Consider the following 21,245-nt stretch of genomic DNA (forward strand, 5'->3'; position numbering starts at 1 on the left):
ACCTCTAGTTGTCACTCCACTAGGTCTTGCACCTTGAATCTTATTCTTCTCATCAAGCTCCGTGCAATCTCTAATGAAGTGGTCCTTCGAACCGCATCCGTAACAAGCCCTGTTAATAGACTTACCCCAACATTCACCTATGTGTCGTCTTCCACATTGGGGACATTCAGGTTTCTCTAGACGATTATTGCCCACACTAGCTACCGAAGTAGCTCGGGAGTCCGTCGATGGTCTTGCTCTGATGGAAATTCCCGCAGTCGTCCTCGACTTATTAGTGTCCTCCCTGAACTTCTTTACGGCTGAGAACGGAGCTTTACCCGTCGATCTTTTACGATAGTCTCTAGCTTCAAATTCAGCCTTCTTCTTCTCCTTTCCAAGTTCTTCCGTCTTGCAGGCTCGTTCGACTAGTGTTACGAATTCTTTTATTTCCAAAATACCCATTAGTAGCTTTAAATCTTCATTCAATCCTTCTTCGAATCTTTTGCACATAGCAACCTCATCAGCTACACACTCCCGGGCATACCTACTGAGTCTTACGAATTCAAGTTCGTATTCAGATACTGTCATACGGCCTTGCTTGAGTTCCAAGAATTCCTTACGCTTTTGATCAATGAACCGTTGACTAATATATTTCTTTCGAAATTCCGTCTGAAAGAAGTCCCAAGTTACTCGTTCGTTTGGGACTATGGAAATCAGGGTCCTCCACCAATAGTAGGCTGAGTCCCGCAACAAGGGTATAGAACACTTTAGACATTCATCGGGTGTGCATGACAGTTCATCAAACACCCGAATGGTGTTATCAAGCCAGAACTCGGCCCTTTCAGCATCATCAGTAACTATGGCCCTGAACTCCTCAGCCCCGCGCTTCCTAATCAAGTCTACAGGTGGCTTACTCAGCCTCACAGGATCAGTAACTGATGGCATTACTGGCTCCGGGGGTGGATTATTCAAATTCGGGAATTGTTGGACAGCCGGATTGGTTCGGGCATACTGCGCGACCCACTCATTCATCATGGTAAAGAAGGCTTGTTTAGCCCCCTCACCTTGATTATTCGCAGATGACTGAGGTTCAACAGCCGGTGTCCCTTGTGCAGGAGCAGCCGCTACACTTTCAATGTCATCCGCCAAGGTTCTCTCTACACCGGGATCCATTTACTAATCAAAACATAAATTTTAACCGTCAGAAGTCATCACACAGTTAAACATTAACATTCGGCATGTATAGCTAGACTCATACGTGCTATGGTAGTCCTAGAACCGACTAAACCATAACTCTGATACCAATCAAATGTAACACCCCGAACCCGAGACCGACACTGGAGTCGAACACGAGATGTTAATAGACTTTAAACCCTTTATAAAAATATTTCTCAGACACTGCCAATCTGCGTACTAGTCGCTTTAAAAATCATATCTTGAGTTTCACAACTCAAAAATCAGTTTCGTGATTTTTCCCTGAAACTAGACTCATATGCCCATCTACATATTTTTTTCTAGAATTTTTGGTCTGGCCAATTAGTACAGTTTATTAGTCAAAGTCTCCCATGTTACAGGGATCGACTACACTGACCTTTGCGCATTACGACCTGGATATCTCCCTGCACAGAGCTTCAATACTGATGTCGTTTGTTTCTATAGAAACTAGACTCAGAGAGGAATCTATCAATATATGGTATGACTCCTAATTGTCTCTGGTTAATTTATAATGAATTTCCAAAGTTGGAACAGGGAATCCAGAAACCGTTCTGGCCCTGTCTCACGAGAACCTGAATATCTCTTAACATACTGTCTATATGATCTTTTCGTTGCTTCTATATGAAAATAGACTCATCGAGCTTCGAATAAATAATTTATTCATCAATTTATTCCACTCCTACTATTTTTAGTGATTTTTCAATCTCACGTCACTGCTGCTGGCAGCATCTGTTACGAAAGCAACTATGCCCATTTCGTGATTTCTCCTTGATCTAACTAGTAATTCGTCATACATATCACAAATTATGATCATGACTAGCCATGCCAAAGGCTAATCATTGTCAAACAACCCCCTACTACACTATTGCCATATCATGAATTTTAACACCAAAATAATCAACCATGACATATGGCATAAAAAGGTCGAATTATCAAGATTTACGACCTAACGTTATGAAACCAAACCCAACCGAACATTTATGCCATTTTCGCATGGCTAAAAGTTTACGTACCAAAGTTCAAACACAACATAATAGCCTATACATGCCGAAATGTTCTCCTAAGCCGACTAAGAAGAAAGTACCAAAACTTGCTAGCCGGTGTGATGACTTCGACGACGGCACGATCACGCAAAAAGAGACGAGTCCAAGAAACCTAGAATAGGTGACAAGCAAACACCGAATGAGTATATAACTCAGTAAGCCATAAGCATTCCACAACCATCCATTAATAAAATTATCACAACAGGAAACAATGAAATGAGGTTAAGTACTCCATCCATACCAAACTATACCATAGTTCCTTAAACCCTATGGTTCAATCTCATACCAAGTCCTACATTGGCCTTTCATACATCATTTTATTTTCGTTATAATCATACAATTAAACGAACTTTCACCTATTCCACAATGAACCTTATGTACGTGACTTCAACTATAATCGTCACATAGGTTCAAAACTTACCAAGCTCAACTCCAAATATAAACATAGCGCCTATTAGCCATGAACTCAAGGTACTTACCTTTTCCGCTGTCCAAAATTGACTCGGTAAAGTCGCACCCTTCATGTAAATAATTTATAGAAAATATATATTGGGTTCGCACACATAGTGCTTAATAATCAACCGCGCACACTTAGTGCCATGCACTTTAAACTCACACACTTAGTGCCATGCATTTCAAGTTCGCACACTTACCTTTTCCGCTGTCCAAAATCGACTCGGTAAGGTCGCACCCTTAATGTAAATAATTTATAGAAAATATATATTGGGTTCGCACACATAGTGCTTAATAATCAACCACGCACACTTAGTGCCATGTACTTTAAACTCGCACACTTAGTGCTGTACAATTTAAACCCGCACACTTAGTGCCAATCTCATGACCGTGAACACTTATTGCCCGCACACTTAGTGCCGAAAACCAGCCACTCAATAGGCTTCACTTCCTTTTTACATTCGACAAATTTCATCTCTACTTACATATACATTTGTATACATTTCATCTCATTAAACACAATGGTATAGGTATTACGATCCTTTAAATCAATACCAAAGATATGCTTAATGACTTACTTGTGTTGGGTAAGATGGTTCCAACTCGGCTACTCGATGATCTTTTCTTTGCCTTTGCTCGATTCTCCTCCTTTAACTCCTTGAGCTCAATCTAGTTACATGCATGGCCAAACTTCCTCCTAATTCTCTTCCAAACCAAACATGAAGCAAGAACTCCTTCCTCCTCCCTTAGAATTTTCGGTCAAAAGAGGATGAAAAAGGATGAACAAGTTTTTCTTTTCCTTTCTTTAGCTCACGGCAATGGGGGGGGGGAAACAACCACTCATTTTTTTGTTTTTCCTTTCTTTATTACCCATACTCCTTATTTTATTTTTTTCCTACATACCTCACTAGGCCAACATGTTCCCAACATGTTTCCACCCATAGCATGGCCAACCACTAGCTCAAATTTTGGGTAATTTGACATGCAAACCCATCATTTTCACAACATGCATTAATAGACCATTTTAAATTAGCCTATCATATTTTCACCATGTCTCATATCGATCCCTATTTAATAATTTCTCATACAATTGGCAAAATTGGAGAATGAAACTTCCACATACTCATGTACACACATAATAAGCATAGAATATGGAAATTAATTATTTTTATTACTCGGTTTTGTGGTCCCGAAACCACTTCCCGACTAGGGTCAATTTTGGGCTGTTACAACCCATATATCCAAAATTATCAGCATTCATCAAAAAAAAATTCTTACAGACTTTCAAATGTCGAACTTAATCGAAATAATTTCTTGAATATGATTAACAAAAAAAATAGGGGTCATTTAGCAATAGCACATATGACTTCATATACCAAGCATTCCATAGACTAAATCCGTAACACATTTATAACATGAATTCATTTCTTAACAACATATCCACCATCTTTTTACGTATTCACTTATTTAGTATACATAACATAATATAATACGAACTCACAAATTTTTACTTTCATTTGATTTTCACATACCTTCCGTACATACCTGTATCACTTATTCTGATCTTACTTTATTTATCATCTTAAATATACCCGTTGAATCATTCAAAATCATTACGGATACTCATTAAGCACATATAGCTCTTACAATGCCATATCCTAGATATGGTCTTACATATTCTCACATATCGAGCCGATGCCATGTCCCAGACATGGTCTTACACACTATCTCAAATCAATGCCTTCGTCCCAGACGAGGTCTTCCATGAATTCCACTTCACACACTTAGTGCCCACTGACCGATCTCGCACTCATAGTGCTCGATTAAAGGAATTCGCACACACACAGTGCCTCTAATCATTCACACACATAATGCTCTTATTCATTCGTTATTACACATTGAAACGACTTAACCAAGTCTATAAACATCATGTATGTACACTTTTAAACATATCATCTCATTTAAATTTGAATTCGTATAGTAATGAACACTTAAACTTTGCTCAATTTACCGGCACGAAGCCTACTAGGCACAAAGGCCCGAATACACGTCACCAGCATGATTGCTCTTCGGGACCTAGCCCGGATATAACACCAGCACGAATGCTCTTCGGGGTTTAGCACGGATATATCACTAGCACGAATGCTCTTCGGAACTTAGCCCGGATACATCACTAGCACGAATGCTCTTCGGGACTTAGTCCGGATACATCACTAGCACGAATGCTCTTCAGGACTTAGTCCGGATACATCACTAGCATGAATGCTCTTCGGGACTTAGTCCGGATACATCACTAGCACGAATGCTCTTCGGGACTTAGCCCGGATATATCACTCTCAATTCTCATGTACATATACACATATAGCAATACACATTAGTATATCATTTACATTACTTGAATACAATCACAACATGCTTATCGACCATTTAACTTCCAGTTCCATAGCCACATACAAAAATCACATTTATAGTCATAACACTCTTTCAAAATTGCATCACTTATACCCTTATAATTCAATCCAAATCGAAATTTAAATATGAGTACATGATACGTACCTGATCAACTTAATAATTTAGGCATATCTAAGTGAAGTTATATCGCAAATTCTCATAGTCAGAAGCTTGCTACAGCTCGATCGGGATCAAGATTCATTACAATACAACAAACACACTTTAATAGTCAAAAATCATCACAATATCATTTTATCACTTTATGGCATGTATAAATAGACTCACGCGTGTTACGTTAGTCCAGAATCGACTAAACCGTAGCTCTGATAGTGGACGCGTAGCCTTTGCCCCCAAGTTTAAGCGACGTAGGGTGTTTGCGGTTCAGGACTTTCTGCTAGGTTGCGAAAGGGTGACTGCACCAAACTTTGGATTTGGTAGGAAAATCACAGTCGACCGATCTACTCAAGGTAAGTGGTAGTCGATCTTCGGTTAAGAGGGTTTTTTTACACTATTTGATTAGTGATTAACTGAATGTTATGTTTGAATAGAGGTTTTGGAAATTGTGAATTCTTAGTACTCTACGTGATCAAGCGTGTAACCGTATGCTATGTTTGATGATCAACAGGAAAGTTGAAAGTGTGTGTATTTGTGTGCAGTTTTTGATAATCATTTAAAAGCGGGATGTGTTATTTACACTACAGTGACTGTAGATCAGCAAAATGCCAAAAAACCAGATATACGGTGTATGATGCCACACGAGCGAGCAATCGCATGTGTGGTGAACCGAGCCTACGAGCATAAGCGTTAGACTGTAGAGGCCTCCACGAGCGCTCTCGTGGCCTTGGGATGTTTAGGGCCTCGTTGGGCCGAAATGAGCAGTGTGGGCCCAATGGGCTCGTGGGCCCACACAGATAAAATGTATGTGATGTGGTAAGTGTTGTTTGGACTGTGACGCTTGCATAGCTGTTGCTGTTTTTAGGCTAAATGGGCTACACGAGTGTGTGGGCCCACTTGGGCCAAGAGTGGGCACCGTTATGTCTGTTTAGGTTACTTAGTTGCTTGAGGCGATAATGGACCCTCGGTTGGGTCGTTAAAACCCTCGATTTGTAAAATTACCGAAATACCTCTCGGTTTGTAAAATTACTGAAATACCCCTAGTTTGTAAAATTACTAAAATACCCCCGGTTTGTAAAACTACCGAAACACCCCCGATTTGTAAAATTACTAAAATACCCCCGGTTTAAAAAATTATCAAAATACCTCTAGTTTGTAAAATTATCGAATACCCCAATTTGTAAAATTACCGAAATACCCCTGTAGGGTAAAATGACTGTTTCGCCCTTGTGGGTAAATGACCAACTTAGACTATAAATTTGACTGATTTAACTGTGATTGTATGACTGTGTTTTAACTGACTTGATTGTGGTTGTAAGACTGATATGCTTTTAATATATGTTTAAATGATTATTACTGAGCTTGCCCATCCTGCATACACGTGTGATCATTGAGCATGACATACACGACATATTGCATAGGGTTGGGACATGGATATGGAGGAAGTATTGTTCTGATAAGGTCGCACGGGTTGCACAAGACGATTGTGGATCCAGTATTGATATGTTAGGGTCGTACGAGATGACTGTGGACCGATGGACAGCTTAGTGCCGCTTAATCTAAAAATGGCTCTATGCCATCTTGACTATGGCTTTGTGCCAAATGTATTTTCCAGTGGCTATGTGCCTATCATATTTATTGATGACTCTGAGTTGATCATATTTACCCATGGCTGTGTGCCGATTATATTACTGTCGCTGATGGCTATGTACCGAACTTATTTCAGTTATCGATAGCTTTGTGCCAATTATAATACCTCTACTGAAGGCTTAAAGCCGTATATATACTGGCAGCTCTGCTGTAAATACTGTATAGTGCCGCAATCGATGCTAATTCTGGAGTGTGGGGATGGCGTGAGTGAGTTATTCCCCACAGGTAGTGCAGGGTTGGGCGGAGGCAAGTGTAGGGTTGGATGGGATAGCATGCTTCCATGCATTTACACATTCTGTTTTGTTACTGTTCTGAGCTAAGACCCAATTGATATTATAATGGGCTTTGGGCCACGTATGCTTTGAACTGGTCTATACTGTTACTGTTAAAAGGGCTTTGGCCTAGACTGTACCAGTTTCTATTTTTGTATACTAACTACTACTCTGGGAAGGGGATTACACAATGAGTTTTTACACACTCACCCCGTTTATTAACTGTGCAGGTAATCCTCATCATTAGGAGGATCGGTGCTGCGAGGGACTCGTAGATGGCCACACGACTGCCTTTGGACTTTATTTATGTTTTAGATTCCATTTTGGGTTTTCAACTTTTGTAATATGGCCTCTTAAAGTTTTTGGATTTTAACTTTGGGTTTTATTTACTTCGATTTATCACTGTTTCTAAACAACGCTACGTTTCCACAATGTTCTCGGAATGGTTTCGTAACTTAGTTTTTAACATCACATTTTCATAAATTATTTACTTTTAAAATTAGCTTCTGCAACTTAAAAGAAATTTTGGGAATAGAATTAATAACTTTTCAATGTACCTCTTTATAAAATTAACTAATGTAACTGGGATTTTACTCAAGTTTTCAAATGAGAAGGGTTTTTAATGAAAACATGGTTTTCAAAAAACACTTCAATGTGACACGTCAGATTCGAGCCTAACTTCTAGGCCAGGTTTAGGGCGTTACAATAGGAAAGTAGTAATCTTAATAGAAACCTGTAAAAATCATAATTCTCAAAAAATATAATTTATTCTAAGAAAATAATTCTCACTACTTTCTGGCACAAAAATGAAATATAAAACTTTTGTTAATAGTTCTGTTAGTGCCATCTATTTATAGGGAGATATAGGAGATGTAATGCCCCCCACTTGACCCGATCGACTGAGTTTGAGTATTAGGAGTTATGCCTAAGGACATATGTTCCTAGACTCTTCTATTCACCTTTATACTAGACTAGCAATGACTTAATAAAAATTTCTACCATTGTTTATTAAATTGCCTCGTACAGTCTTATTACATATAACTCTCTGTACAGTGTAAAAATCGTGTTTACAATCTAAATATTGCAACTATTGTATTTGCCTTATCACAATTACTATACTAAGTAGTACATCTCATGCACAGACTTAAGCTTCACCATAAGGCTTCTTATATAAACTTATGCTATTATAACCTTTCTTGGCATAGACTATGATTTATTTTCCCATTTTTTGGGTAGGCCTCTCTCATGTAAACTTCTCTTCTCTGTATGCATATCAGCATGGACTGCCACTCCTATGGCGTAGCCTTGACTTTATCTCTCATTTCTCATCTTTTTAACAAATCCTACAATTAGAGGCATTGGTACGTGATATTCGTGATAGTTTTTAAATATTTATAATCAATCGTTCTTGACACTAACTATTATCACGATGAAGGCAAGTGTACCTATCGAATAGTAGTATAGCTTTAGCAAGACCAGATTATCGAACCCAAAGGAACTAAAAGTTCTAGTATCAACTTTCTTTTTATTATCTAGCCTAAAAAAATAAAAGGGTTTTGTTTGTCTGACTAATTAATTAAACTAAGAAATCACAGAAAAGAAATTTGGGGAAAATACTTTTTGGAAAACTTGATTGATTAAGACAATACCTAAGGAAAAATCCACCTAGACTTCACTTGTTATTTGACTCTGAATCGGATGATTTATTCATTCAACCTGTTCCATAGAGATCCCTAAGTTATATTATTATCTCTCTCGAGACTAACAACGTCTAACCCTAGATTGAATAATTGAAATCTCTTTCTAATTAATGCCCTAGGGTTGCATCAACTCAATCTATGGATCCCCTTATTAGGTTTTACCCTAATCCGGCAAAATCTTGTCACTCTATCTCTAGGCGCCCAATCAACTCAGCTTAATTATGAAAAATTTATTCTTAGACAGGGTCTATTCCTCCTCTGAATAAGAGCTTAACTTGAATCAATATCCTGGAAAATCAAAACAAGAATTAAGAACACATAATTAAGAACAAGTCAAATATTTATCATACAATTCAGATAATAATAAAAAGATTCGTCTTAGGTTTCATTCCCTTTAGGTATTTTGGGGTTTTAGTTCATAACAATGAAAGAAAACATCTGAAAAGAATAAAAACAACAAAACATAAGAAAACCCAAAACTCCTGAGGGAATTTGAAGGGTCTGAGATGGATTGATCAGCTTTCTTTGAGTAATTCCTTACTTCCTCTTCTGCGTCCCCCCCTTTTCTCCTCTTCTAGGGTGTATGTATAGGCTTTGGAATGCCTAAGAGCCCTCAAAAGTAGCCTTGTCCGAATAGGACTCTGCTTGGGCTCGACAGGGACATGCCCGTGTGACACGCCTGTATGTGATTAATTCAGGCCGTGGTCAAGCTTGTTAAATAGGCACGGGTGTGTGGTCTACCAGTGTGAGTCGTGATTCGATTCTTCCAAATTGACACGACCGTGTGAGGAAGTCTAGGCCGTGTTGATTTTGTATGTTGGCCCATTTTCTCCGCTTTTGGCCTGTTTCTTGTTCCTTTCACTCTCCTATGCTCACTTAAGTATAAAACATGAAATTAAGGAATTAGGAGCATTGAATTCACCAAATCTAAGGAAAAATCATCCATAAAATGTGCTAAGCACGGGATAGAAATATGTATAAATTACGGTTTATCAAATACCCCCACATTTAAGCATTTGCTTGTCCTCAAGCAAAATCCTCAACTTATAATCAAAATAAATTCTTCTCAACTTATAATTTCTATCGATAATATCTCAATATAATCCATAGGTAATCATACATTGAAAATTCAACTGAAAGAACATGAAAGTATCAAACATTCCAAGTTGAGCATTTTATTATGAAAACATAGGTGTCTCCCCTCATCTAAGTAATTACCTTTGATTCAAAATATCACAGAGTTTCACATCCTTACTAAAGATTCACTCAAATCACTCGAGGTGTTTAAGTACAATAAATGAAGCACTCAATAGTCAATAATGAAAAGTCATTACCATAGGCTTGCATGAAAATCAAATCTCCACCACTATAAATTGAGATGAAAACTCAATCAAAAGGTCTTTAGAGGGTTGTAACGTGGCTTTGGTTAGAGGGTGTGGTCACAAGCTAAAAGAAAGGGTTAGAATCGAGATTGAATTGAAAAATTGTCTAACTAGAGAAATGACTAGTCATCAATTACGTACAAAAAAGCTTTTTCTCAGAATATGGAATTTAACTTCTTTAGCTCAGATGATTACTACTACTAATATGTATACATGTATATATATTTTTAAGAACAAGTCAAATTATAAAATAGAATAAAACATAGCTAAGCATCTATTCCAACTCAGATCTCGACAAAAATAGGGATCAAATTAATTTAGGGGATTTTAACAATAATGAGTTATGGGTTAATATTGAGGGTAAATCAATGAATGGGTTGTTAGGCTCAAGGAGGTTCACTAAGGGTTAATTGTGAAGGTAGGCTTTATGGAGTGAGTGGGTTAAACCTAAGTGGCTTTATCATTTTGACATATCAAATCAAATGGTGTGGTCTTGACATGAATAATCAAGCAAGTTCTAGAATAACAATTCAATACTACGCACTCATAATGAAAGTGAGCATGAAATAAATAATAGATGCTCTAAAGGCTCAAGATCTCACAAAAATTATGACTTTTTGATGTTTAAGCTTGTGAATTTCAAATCAAAATAATACCTAAACTTGGGGAAATAACCTAAACATTTTTAATTCTTCAAAAATCAACTTATCATGCTTGATTCCCTAATGTCATAAAGTTTAAACAATCAATGCATAAGTGCCTATGTTTTAATTAAAGATATATCAATAAACATTATAGACTAATTGGAATTCATTCTAATAATGATATGAGAAGATCACATGAGAGTAAAACAAAATTTAGGGATTTTTCTGATATAAAAGACCCCCCACACTTAAGATTTACATTGCCCACAATGTACAAAGGTAGATATATTAAAAAAGATAGATGTATAATCATAAGATAGGGAGAGAAGTGAAACTTCCTGAATGATGAATGAATTCCTTGAACTGGAGCTTTGGAGAATAATCGGCATGAGAGTGGAGGAGGATACTCCGGTGGTGTTAGAGGTTCATTAGTCCATAAGTCCTGCACCAAAAGAATATTATATCTAGTGGTAGCTATGGTCGTGGTCGAGCAGGACATGGCAGTCGTGGAGAACCTTTCCCGGTGGAGTTTTTAGTTCCTATATGATGATGAGCTTGAGGAGCTCTTTATAAATCTTCATCGGTAGGTGGTTTGCAAGGTGGGGGTGGCGATGAGATGTGGAAGTGATGACAAGTCTATTGTAAAGTAGCATCAATGTTATCGAAGCACTTAAAACATTGTTGCTCGAATCGAGTAAGGTGCTCAGAGATGTCAGCGTATGAAGCTGCCGCATGAATTGGACGAGAGGGCAGTGGTGGCTGAGACGGTGGGTCCTCATGATGTGGAGCAACATCATCAGTAATGTCCTCAGGGTATTCCTCCTCAGCTGATTGGACGAGGCGATACTGAGTAGGGTGGGTTCCTTGGTGCTTCTCGATCATCCTCATACTAAGCATGCTCGAGATGCCTTGTGGGGACATCTGGCCAATAAGAGTAAGGGAGGATGATTGGGCTGCTGTGTTGAGGAGCCCGAAGTGCCGTGCCAGTCGAGTCACGTAGGGGCCAATGGAGATGACCCCCTTCCGATGCCACTTTGTCTGGTGGCGAATGGCGAGGGCAATAAAGTAGACGAGGTCGAGTACATGCCTGTTCGCCATGCTCCATAGAAAGTAGGCATCGTGAGTGTTGACGACGCCGATGCTCTCTCGACATCCTATCAAAGTGTGTGCCAAGATGGTGTGTAGGTACCTCAATGAGGGAGAGAGAGCTGATGCCTTGGAGTGGCTCGGGTCATAGGTAGCTGAACTGGGGACCAAAGCTTACCAGCACTTCAAGGGAGAGTAGTGGATGTGGCGACGGAGAGTGTCGAGGTCGTTCTCATCCATGAACTCCTTTGTGTAGAGGCCCAAAGCTATACTGAACTCGGGCACACTCAACTGGTGGACTAAACCACCGAGACGAAACTGGACTATTCTAGGATCATCAAATTTGGTCATGACGTCTTGAACATGGAATGTCGAGCAAATTTCAAGTGTGAGCTCAAGGTACGTCGCCTCGATGATCGCAAAGAAGAGGTTCCATGGATCGGTTGTTAAGAGTGCTCATACATCGTCAGCCAACTGGACTTGTTCAAGCGCTGTCCAGTTAATGCAGTAGCCCACACCTAAAGGTCGGGCCCGTAGGATTTGGAATTGTTCCTCCTGATTGCCAGGTGGAAATTGGAGGTATGCGTGGCAAATTTCTGCAGTAGGGCCCGAGGAAGATGCCCCTTTCCACTTTTTCGAAGTGGGGACGACAGTTTTCTTACCACATGAGCTTGACATGGTATGCGTGCAAGAAGAACAAATAATATAACATAACTAACTAACTAAAGAAGTAGTCATGAATATAGTTAAACTAACCAGTCCAACTAACAATACTCAACAGTTTAATCTAAATGATAGAAGTTTATATAGCAATTGACATAATAAAAGCATGATTATTTTCAACATGAAATGACTGGACTAGACTCTATGGGAACACACAAAAAGAATGAATGTATCAGAAAGCATTGACTAAAATGGCAAAGAATAAACGTATAAGCATGACTATAGTGAGAACTATGAATATAAATCCAAATCTGCCAAATAAAACCATAAGAATCATAAAATTAGTAAAAGAGATGAAGAAAATAGAGGGAAAAGAGTAAACAAATGCTAAAAAGATGAGAATGGGTGTCGAAAATAGAGTTGGAGGCGGCGCACGGGCGTGACAGGGAGGCCGTGTGGACTTGCAGCGGCTAGGGTTCAGGATTTTGGGTGAAGAAGATGATGAATAGTGAAGGGTATTTATAGATTTTGGAACACATGGCCAGGGGACACGCCTGTGTTCCCCAATTTTTTCCCGTGTGATTTGCGAATTTTGAATTTGGGCGCATCTGATATTTTGCCCACGCCCATGCTCCTTGGGCATGTGGGTGCACACGGCCGTGTTGCATGGCCGTGTCTGTCTTCGTTCACTTCTCCCACGCTCGTGTTAATCTGACAAGTTCGACCACGGGTTCTAGACACGGGCGTGGCGAATGCCCATGTTATTTTGGTAGGTTCGCCCACAGTCCTAACGCACGACTGTGGCGACTTATCACATCCTGTTTTCACACGGCCTAATGCACGTCCGTGTGCCTGGCCGTGTATTCTTTAGAAAGCCTGCGTTCCATGAGTCGGTTAGTATGTTATATGTTAAAACTAAAATTTAAAGAAATTAATATTGTTAGTGCTTGGGTTACCTCCCTAGAAGCACTTATTTATAGTCTAAGCTCAACTTAACTCTTTGGTGAGTGGTCATGGTGGTTCGAGGAGTTTATACTCCTCACTCCTGCTATGAATCCCATCAAAATAAGGTTTTAGGCTAGTATTGTTTACCTTAAAGGTGTTGAATTCGGGATGACTTACCTCGACTGTACCAAATGGGAAAATGCTAAGTACCGTAAGAGGAATTTCTTCATTCGGTTTGACAGTGTTAATGTAAGGATCTGCGGCATCTAATGAAACTTTATCTCCAACCTTAAGTTGTTTTGGTGAGGCATTGAGCTTGTTCTGGCATAGTTTTGGTTTATCGTGTTTTCTAAGTTTAAATGTCAGCCATTCATCTAACTCCTCGGTTCGTAACCTTCGTTCTTCATGGGTAGATTCTTTGTTGTGGATTGACATGGCTCATGTGTGTCCTTCGAACTTATTTCCTGCAAAATAGGTTGCACTGTATGATCAATCTTAGTAGAACAATTTGTACAATCACCTTCAATTTTTGATGTGTTGCTCGGTTGCGAGCTTGAAGGTTAATTGTTTCGTCTCCTACACAAAGTGTGATTTCACCTGTGCCAACGTCAATAATTGTTCTAGTAGTTATTAAAAAGGGCCTTTCCAAAATTAATGGAACATTACTATCCTCTTCTATGTCTAAAACAACAAAATCAACTGGAAATATAAATTTGTCAATTTTAACGAGTACATCCTCAATGATACCCCTAGGAAATCTGACAGTTTTACCTGCTAATTGAATGTTCATCCTAGTTTGTTTGGGTTTCCTTAGACCTAGTTGCTTAACAATTTGTAAGGCATAACATTGATACTAGCCCCTAGATCAGCCAACGCATTATTAACATCTAAACTACCAATTAAACAAGGAATCGTAAAACTCCCTGGATCTTTTAGTTTGTTGGGTAGCTTATTTTGAAGAATGGCTGAGCAAACCGCGTTCAGCTCCACATGCGACCTTTCATCTAACTTTCATTTATGTGGTAGAAGCTCCTTTAAAAATTTGACTGCGTTCGACATCTACGAAAGTGCTTCAATAAACGGTAGGTTAATATGTAGTTTCTTTAAAAGTTTAAGGAATTTACCAAATTGTTCGTCTAAGCTGTCTTTCCTTGTCGCATTGGGGTATGGCACACGAGGTTTATATTTTGTACTTACCTATTTTCGTTCATTTTTGCCTACCTCATTCTTACCTTTTCTTACCACCGGTTCTGGCCTTGGTTTTGCCACTAACCCTTCCTCATCATGAATGGAAATTGTGTTGAGTTGCTCCCTTGGGTTAGATTCAGTATTGCTTGGTAGGCTACCTTGTGGTCGTTCGGAAATCAACTTGGCGAGCTATCTAATCTGAGTTTCAAGCCCCTAGATTGATGCTTGTTGATTTTTGAGTTCCGTCTCGGTATTCTGAAAATGAGTCTCTGACACCGAGATGAATTTGGTTAGCTTCTCCTCAAGGTTCAGCTTTTTATCCTGCTGGTATGGTGGTTGCTGAAAGCCTGGAGGGGGTGGTGGTTTCTGATTTCCTTGGCCTCCTCATGAAAAATTTGGGTGATTCCTCCAACCTGCATTGTAAGTATTGCTATAAGGATTGTTTTGAGATCGAGGATTATTACCCATGTAATTTAACTACTCGTTCTCCATGTTGTGGCCATAAGGTGGGTATTCTGATTGCTCGATCCACCTCCATTTGCTTCGCACTGCATTACTGGGTGAACCTGTGAAGAACTAAGAAAACCATCAATTTTCTTATTCAAGAGTTCTACCTGATTAGGGAGCATGGTGGCCGAATTGACGTTATAAACACCGGCTGTTTTCGTTGGCTTTGTCCTCATGACTTGCCACCGATAGTTATTTAGTGACATCTCCTCTATAAATTCATAGGCATCTTCAGGTGTTTTATTATTGATGGTCCCACCAGCTGCTACGTCAACCATTTGTCGAGTCGAAGGATTCAGGCCATTATGAAAGGTTTGAACCTATAGCTAGAGTGGTAACCCATGGTGAGAGCATCTTTGCAAAAGGTCCTTGTGTCTCTCCCATGCATCGTAGAGTGTCTCTAAATCCATCTGCACAAAAGAAGAGATATCATTACGTAGTTTAGCCGTTTTAGCTGGCGGAAAATATTTTAGTAAAATCTTTTCGGCCATTTGTTCCCAAGTAGTGATTGACCCCTGTGGTAACAAATTCAACCACTATTTAGCTTTGTTCCTCAACGAAAAAGGAAACAACCGAAGCTGTATGGCATCATTAGAAACGCCATTAATTTTAAATGTATCGCAGAATTCCAGAAAATTCGCCAAATGGGCATTTGGATCATCATCCTGCAAACCATCAAACTGAACAAACTGCTGTATCATTTGAATTGTGTTAGGTTTCAGTTCAAAATTATTTGCGACAATAGCAGGTCTAACTATACTCAATTCAGTTCCTGTTAAAGTAGGTTTAGCATAATCATACATAGTGCGTGGAGTAGGATTCTGATTTACTGGATTAACAGCAATTATAGGAGGTATCAGGTTTTCCTGATTTTTAGCCATCTCCTTGGTTGTGGTTTGAATATCGTCCTCTTGCTCGTCCTCTGTGTATCTTAAGCTTCGCCTTATTTCTCTTTGATTTCTGCGAACTGTGCGATCAATCTCACTATGAAAAAGTAATGGCCTGACGGGTTTCTTCTAGTCATAAACTATAAGAACCTACCAAAAAAAGGGAAAAAGAAGAATTAGTAATAAAAGTTAGAAATAAATTTAAATTGCAGTAAAAGTAAATGGCTAAAGTAATAAAAATCGAGTGTTTCTAATAACTTAACTCCCCGGCAATAGCGCCAAAAACTTGGTACGTGATATTCGTGACAAGTTTTAAATATTTATAATGAATCGTTCTTGAAATTAACTATTATCACGATGAAGGAAAGTGTACCTATCGAACAGTAGTATAGCATTAGCAAGACCAGATTATCGAACGCAAAGGAACTAAAAGTACTAGCATCAACTTTCTTTTTATTATCCAGCCTAAAAAACTAAAAGAATTTTGTTTATCTGACTAATTAATTAAACTAAGAAATCACAGAAAAGAAATTTGGGGAAAATACTTTTTGGAAAACTTGATTGATTAAGACAATACCTAAGGAAAAATCCACCTAGACTTCACTTGTTATTTGACTCTGAATCGGATGATTTATTCATTCAACCTGTTCCATAGAGATCCCTAAGTTATATTATTATCTCTCTCGAGACTAACAACGTCTAACCCTAGATTGAATAATTGAAATCTCTTTCTAATTAATGCCCTAGGGTTGCATCAACTCAATCTATGGATCCCCTTATTAGGTTTTACCCTAATCCGGCAAAATCTTGTCGCTCTATCTCTAGGCGCGTAATCAACTCCGCTTAATTATGAAAAATTTACTCTTAGACAGGGTCTATTCCTCCTCTAAATAAGAGCTTAACTTGAATCAATATACTGGAATATCAAAATAAGAATTAAGAACACGTAATTAAGAACAAGTCAAATATTTATCATACAATTCAGATAATAATAACAAGATCCGTCTTAGGTTTCATTCCCCTTAGGTATTTAGGGGTTTTAGTTCATACTAATGAAAGAAAACACCTTAAAAGAATAAAAATAACAAAACATAAGAAAACCCAAAACTCCTGAGGGAACTTGAAGGGAGATCTTCAGTCTTGATGGTGAATCCGGCTTCTGAGATGGATCGATCGGCTTTCCTTGAGCAATTCCTTGCTTCCTTTTCTATGTCCCCTCTTTTCTTCTCTTCTAGGGTGTATTTATAGGCTTTGGAATGCCTAAGAGCCCCCAAAAGTGACCTTTTCCAAATAGGACTCTGCTTGGGCTCGATAGGGACACGCTTGTGTGCGATTACTTCAGGCCGTGGTCAAGCCTGTTAAATAGGCACGGACGTGTGGTCTACTTGTGTGAGTCATGTTTCGGCTCTGCCAAATTGACACGGCCGTGTAGTCTACCCGTGCAAGGAAGTCCAGGCCGTGTTGATTTCATACGTTGGCCCATTTTCTCCGTTTTTGGCCCATTTCTTGTTCTTTTCACTCTCCTATGCTCACCTAAGTATAAAACATGAAATTAAGGCATTAGGAGCATCGAATTCACCAAATCTAGGGAAAAATCTTCCATAAAATGTGCTAAGCATGGGATAGAAATATGTATCAATTACGGTTTATCAGGCATCCATAAGAAGTTCATAAGAGCTTAGTGAGGCATTATCATACATTCATTCAAAATTTCATGCAAAATATAAAACATCGCAACCGAACCAGATAGATACTCATCAATCTCAGTAGGAATAGGTATTAAATCTTTACATGCCTTGCACTCCTTCATATTCTATAAACATTCTTACCTTAGCCAGAATCATTTGACTTACTAGTAGTCCTGTACATATGAAATACTTTTATTTCACCTTTCATTCTATAGACAGAGTATACTTCATCCGTTTCTCAACATAAACCTTTCCTCACCAATCTTTCCTTCAAAATTTGCCAATTCAACATTGCCTTTGAATCGTTTATCTGATGTCATTTCACAGACTACGCCTCCAAGTGATATTCTTGACTTCAGATGTCTTCCCTTTGATCTGGAAGCTTCAGACACTCGCTTAATCAATAGATAGTTGTAAAGTCAAAATTATATAGGTTTTATCTATATGTTTTTACTTAATTATTATGTTTATCTCAAGTAATTATTATTGAAATAAGTGAATTTTACTTAATTAGTAAATTTAGACATGAAATTAGAAAGTATGTGAAATTATGCTTAATTACATGATTTTCAGGCATATTTTATATTAATTCATGTTAATTTATTAATGTGTGTGTTTTTCACTATATAGGTAGGTTATGGAGACATGATGTAAATAAATAAAAGGTGGCCATGCACAAGTTGTCCATATGGACGACAAGACCATGCAATTTGGGCATAGGAATTGACTACTTGACCCAATAAAGAAAGGTGATAAAAAAATGGAAATATCTACAAAGTTTTGGACTAAAAAACTGTTTAACAAGGGAATTTAAAAGCCTAGTTCTGACACTTTATATTGGCTACCCAAAAACACTTTTTAGGATATTTAACTGAAGTTCCTTGAAGTTGGAAAACAATCAAAATTTAGCCCAACAACTTACCTATTGAAATCATCCGCTACATAGCTATCTTTAGCTTGAAATTGAAATTCAAATTGAAATTCCTATAAATATCTTGCCATCCCTCAGTTTTAAATCATCCCTCATTCCTCATTTTCTCTACATTTCTCTATCAATTTAGCTCTCTCAAATCCTTCTCCCTTTTTCAATTGCATAGTTATCCATCCCTTCTCAATCTTTAGCCTCAAAAGCTTTGTCAAAAGCACTCCTTAACCTACTACCTTCTAAATCCTTAGCAAAAGAAGCTTTCATCAGAACGGAGGAGCGCATCAGTCAGAACAAATTTGAAAGGTTGCTGAATTGAGCAAAGTAGAGCACATCAGTCAGAGTAGATTCGAAAGGTTGTTGAATTGAGTTTACTCTTTTCTCTTATGATTCATTTAATATGTTTTCTTTGATTTTAATGTTTTTGACATAATTATGTTCTTCTAAATCCTAATTGCTGAGATAATCATATTTAATTAATGAGATTTATTTAATTCATGTTAACATGTTTTGTGCCTCAGTCGATTATGTTTTCAATTAATATCATGCAGCATTTCATTCATACGTGATTGGGTGCACTCAGGTTAGCTAAACAATCCTAACCAGATGATGACTAGTAAACTCATAATTGAAAAGTGCAATGCTTAATTTAGGTCATTAAACCCGACTAAGTTAAGGTTCATAATATCTTTAGTTAGCTCTATTATCTTGCATGGTTTTTAGATTTATGGAATTAAACTGTTGCAAATATAAATGTCCCTGTGATCTTGCAGAAATGCTAAGAAACCCTTAGTCTAATATGATCAGTAAAATGCATATTTAATTAAGTAAAAGATCCGAGAGGACTTAATTTGGTTTCCAAACCCATAAGAGATCGTGTTGCCATGGAAATAATTCCAAACATGTTAGCATGATGAAAGTAAATTGAATTAATTAATGTAATTATCCTAGCTCATTTAAATTTGATTGTTTTTTATTGCTAAAGCCCTCATTCATACATTTAGGTAAAATTGCATTTAGATTAGAAATTGCATAGGGATTACTCATTGCATTTAGTTTAATTAAATCACCACTATCCAAATTTATTGATTATTTTATATCAAATTGTTAATTATAATTTTGCAATTGAATTGATTAAGCTTATACAGTCCCTGTGGAGATGATAACTCATATTACTTATTACTTGAATAACTATGTACACTTGCGTAAAACACGTTATAACTCGTTATAAGTTTTTGGCACCATTGCTGGAGACTGATGCATTAATCATTTTTTGTGAAATTAATTTTTTCAGTTTGATTTTTATTTAATTTTTAAATCTACTAATTTATTCTTTAATTGATTTATTTTTTAGGGGTTTTATGAGCATAGATTGAATAGTTGATCTATTACCTATGGACCTTGAAATCAAGTAGACTTTTAGATAAAGAAAACACAAAAGAACTACTCAAAGGTAAGCCGAGATGGACCTTGGAAACTAGAATGAGGAACAAGATAATGGAGTCGAACAAGTGCACAACCCATTCATTATTACTGATGTTAGGCATCATGCAATTAGACAATACGCTGTGCCACTCCTCAATTAGTTAAATTCAAGAATTAAAAGGCCAAATATCGAGGCACCCCAATTCAAATTAAAGCCAGTGATGTTTTAAATGCTCTGAACGGTGGGCCAATTCAATGGTATGCCTACAAAAGATCCACAGTTACACCTTCGTTTGTTCATGGAAGTAAGTGATTCATTCTAGATAACTAGTGTGACTAAAGATGCACTGAGGTTGAAACTGTTTCCATACTTGTTGCGAGATCGAGCACGAGTATGGCTAAATTCATTGCCACCATGTTTAATATCTACTCAGCAAGAATTAGAAGAAAGGTTTTTGGTAAAATATTTTCCACAAAGTAAGAACGTAAAGTTGTAAAATTAGATAACAACTTTTCAACAATTAGATGATGAGTCTTTGTATGAGGCTTGAGAACTATTCAAGGATCTACGTCATAAGTGTTCTCATCATGGGATTCCTCATTGTATCCAATTAGAGACATTTTATAACGATTTCAACACACATACAAGATTAATGGTGGATGCTTCTGCGAATGGTGTGATTTGGTCCAAGCTTATAATGAGGCTTTTGAGATCATTGAAAGGTTCACAAGTAATAACTACCAATGGCTGACAAACCTACCAGTTTCAGGAAGATGTGTAGCTGAAGTGCATGAAGTGGACGCACAGACATCACTCTCTGCTCAGGTATCTTCTATTTCCTCTATGTTAAAATAGTTTACCACTAATGGTTTCGATGATTTTGCAACTCAATAACCAAGTCAGTATGATGTAGTTTCTTGTGTATTCTCTGGGGATGGTCATTCTTTCGAGAATTGCCCTTAAATCTTGAGTCAGTTTGTTACGTAAGGAACCGATACCAAAATAGAAATCGACAAGGACCACAGTC

The 21,245-nt window shown here is 37.9% G+C and overlaps 2 non-coding genes across 2 annotated transcripts; one reads left to right on the forward strand and one right to left on the reverse strand.

Moving 5' to 3' along the window:
- The first annotated feature begins 15,628 nt into the window (after nt 1-15,628).
- Nucleotides 15,629-15,735, forward strand: LOC121231673 (small nucleolar RNA R71). The gene has a single exon (XR_005929729.1). It is a non-coding gene; the product is annotated as a small nucleolar RNA R71 (small nucleolar RNA).
- A 4,970-nt stretch (nt 15,736-20,705) lies between these two features.
- Nucleotides 20,706-20,812, reverse strand: LOC121231225 (small nucleolar RNA R71). The gene has a single exon (XR_005929291.1). It is a non-coding gene; the product is annotated as a small nucleolar RNA R71 (small nucleolar RNA).
- Nucleotides 20,813-21,245: the final 433 nt, after the last annotated feature.

Source organism: Gossypium hirsutum, chromosome A06, assembly GCF_007990345.1.
Source record: "Gossypium hirsutum isolate 1008001.06 chromosome A06, Gossypium_hirsutum_v2.1, whole genome shotgun sequence".
Taxonomy (NCBI): domain Eukaryota; kingdom Viridiplantae; phylum Streptophyta; class Magnoliopsida; order Malvales; family Malvaceae; genus Gossypium; species Gossypium hirsutum.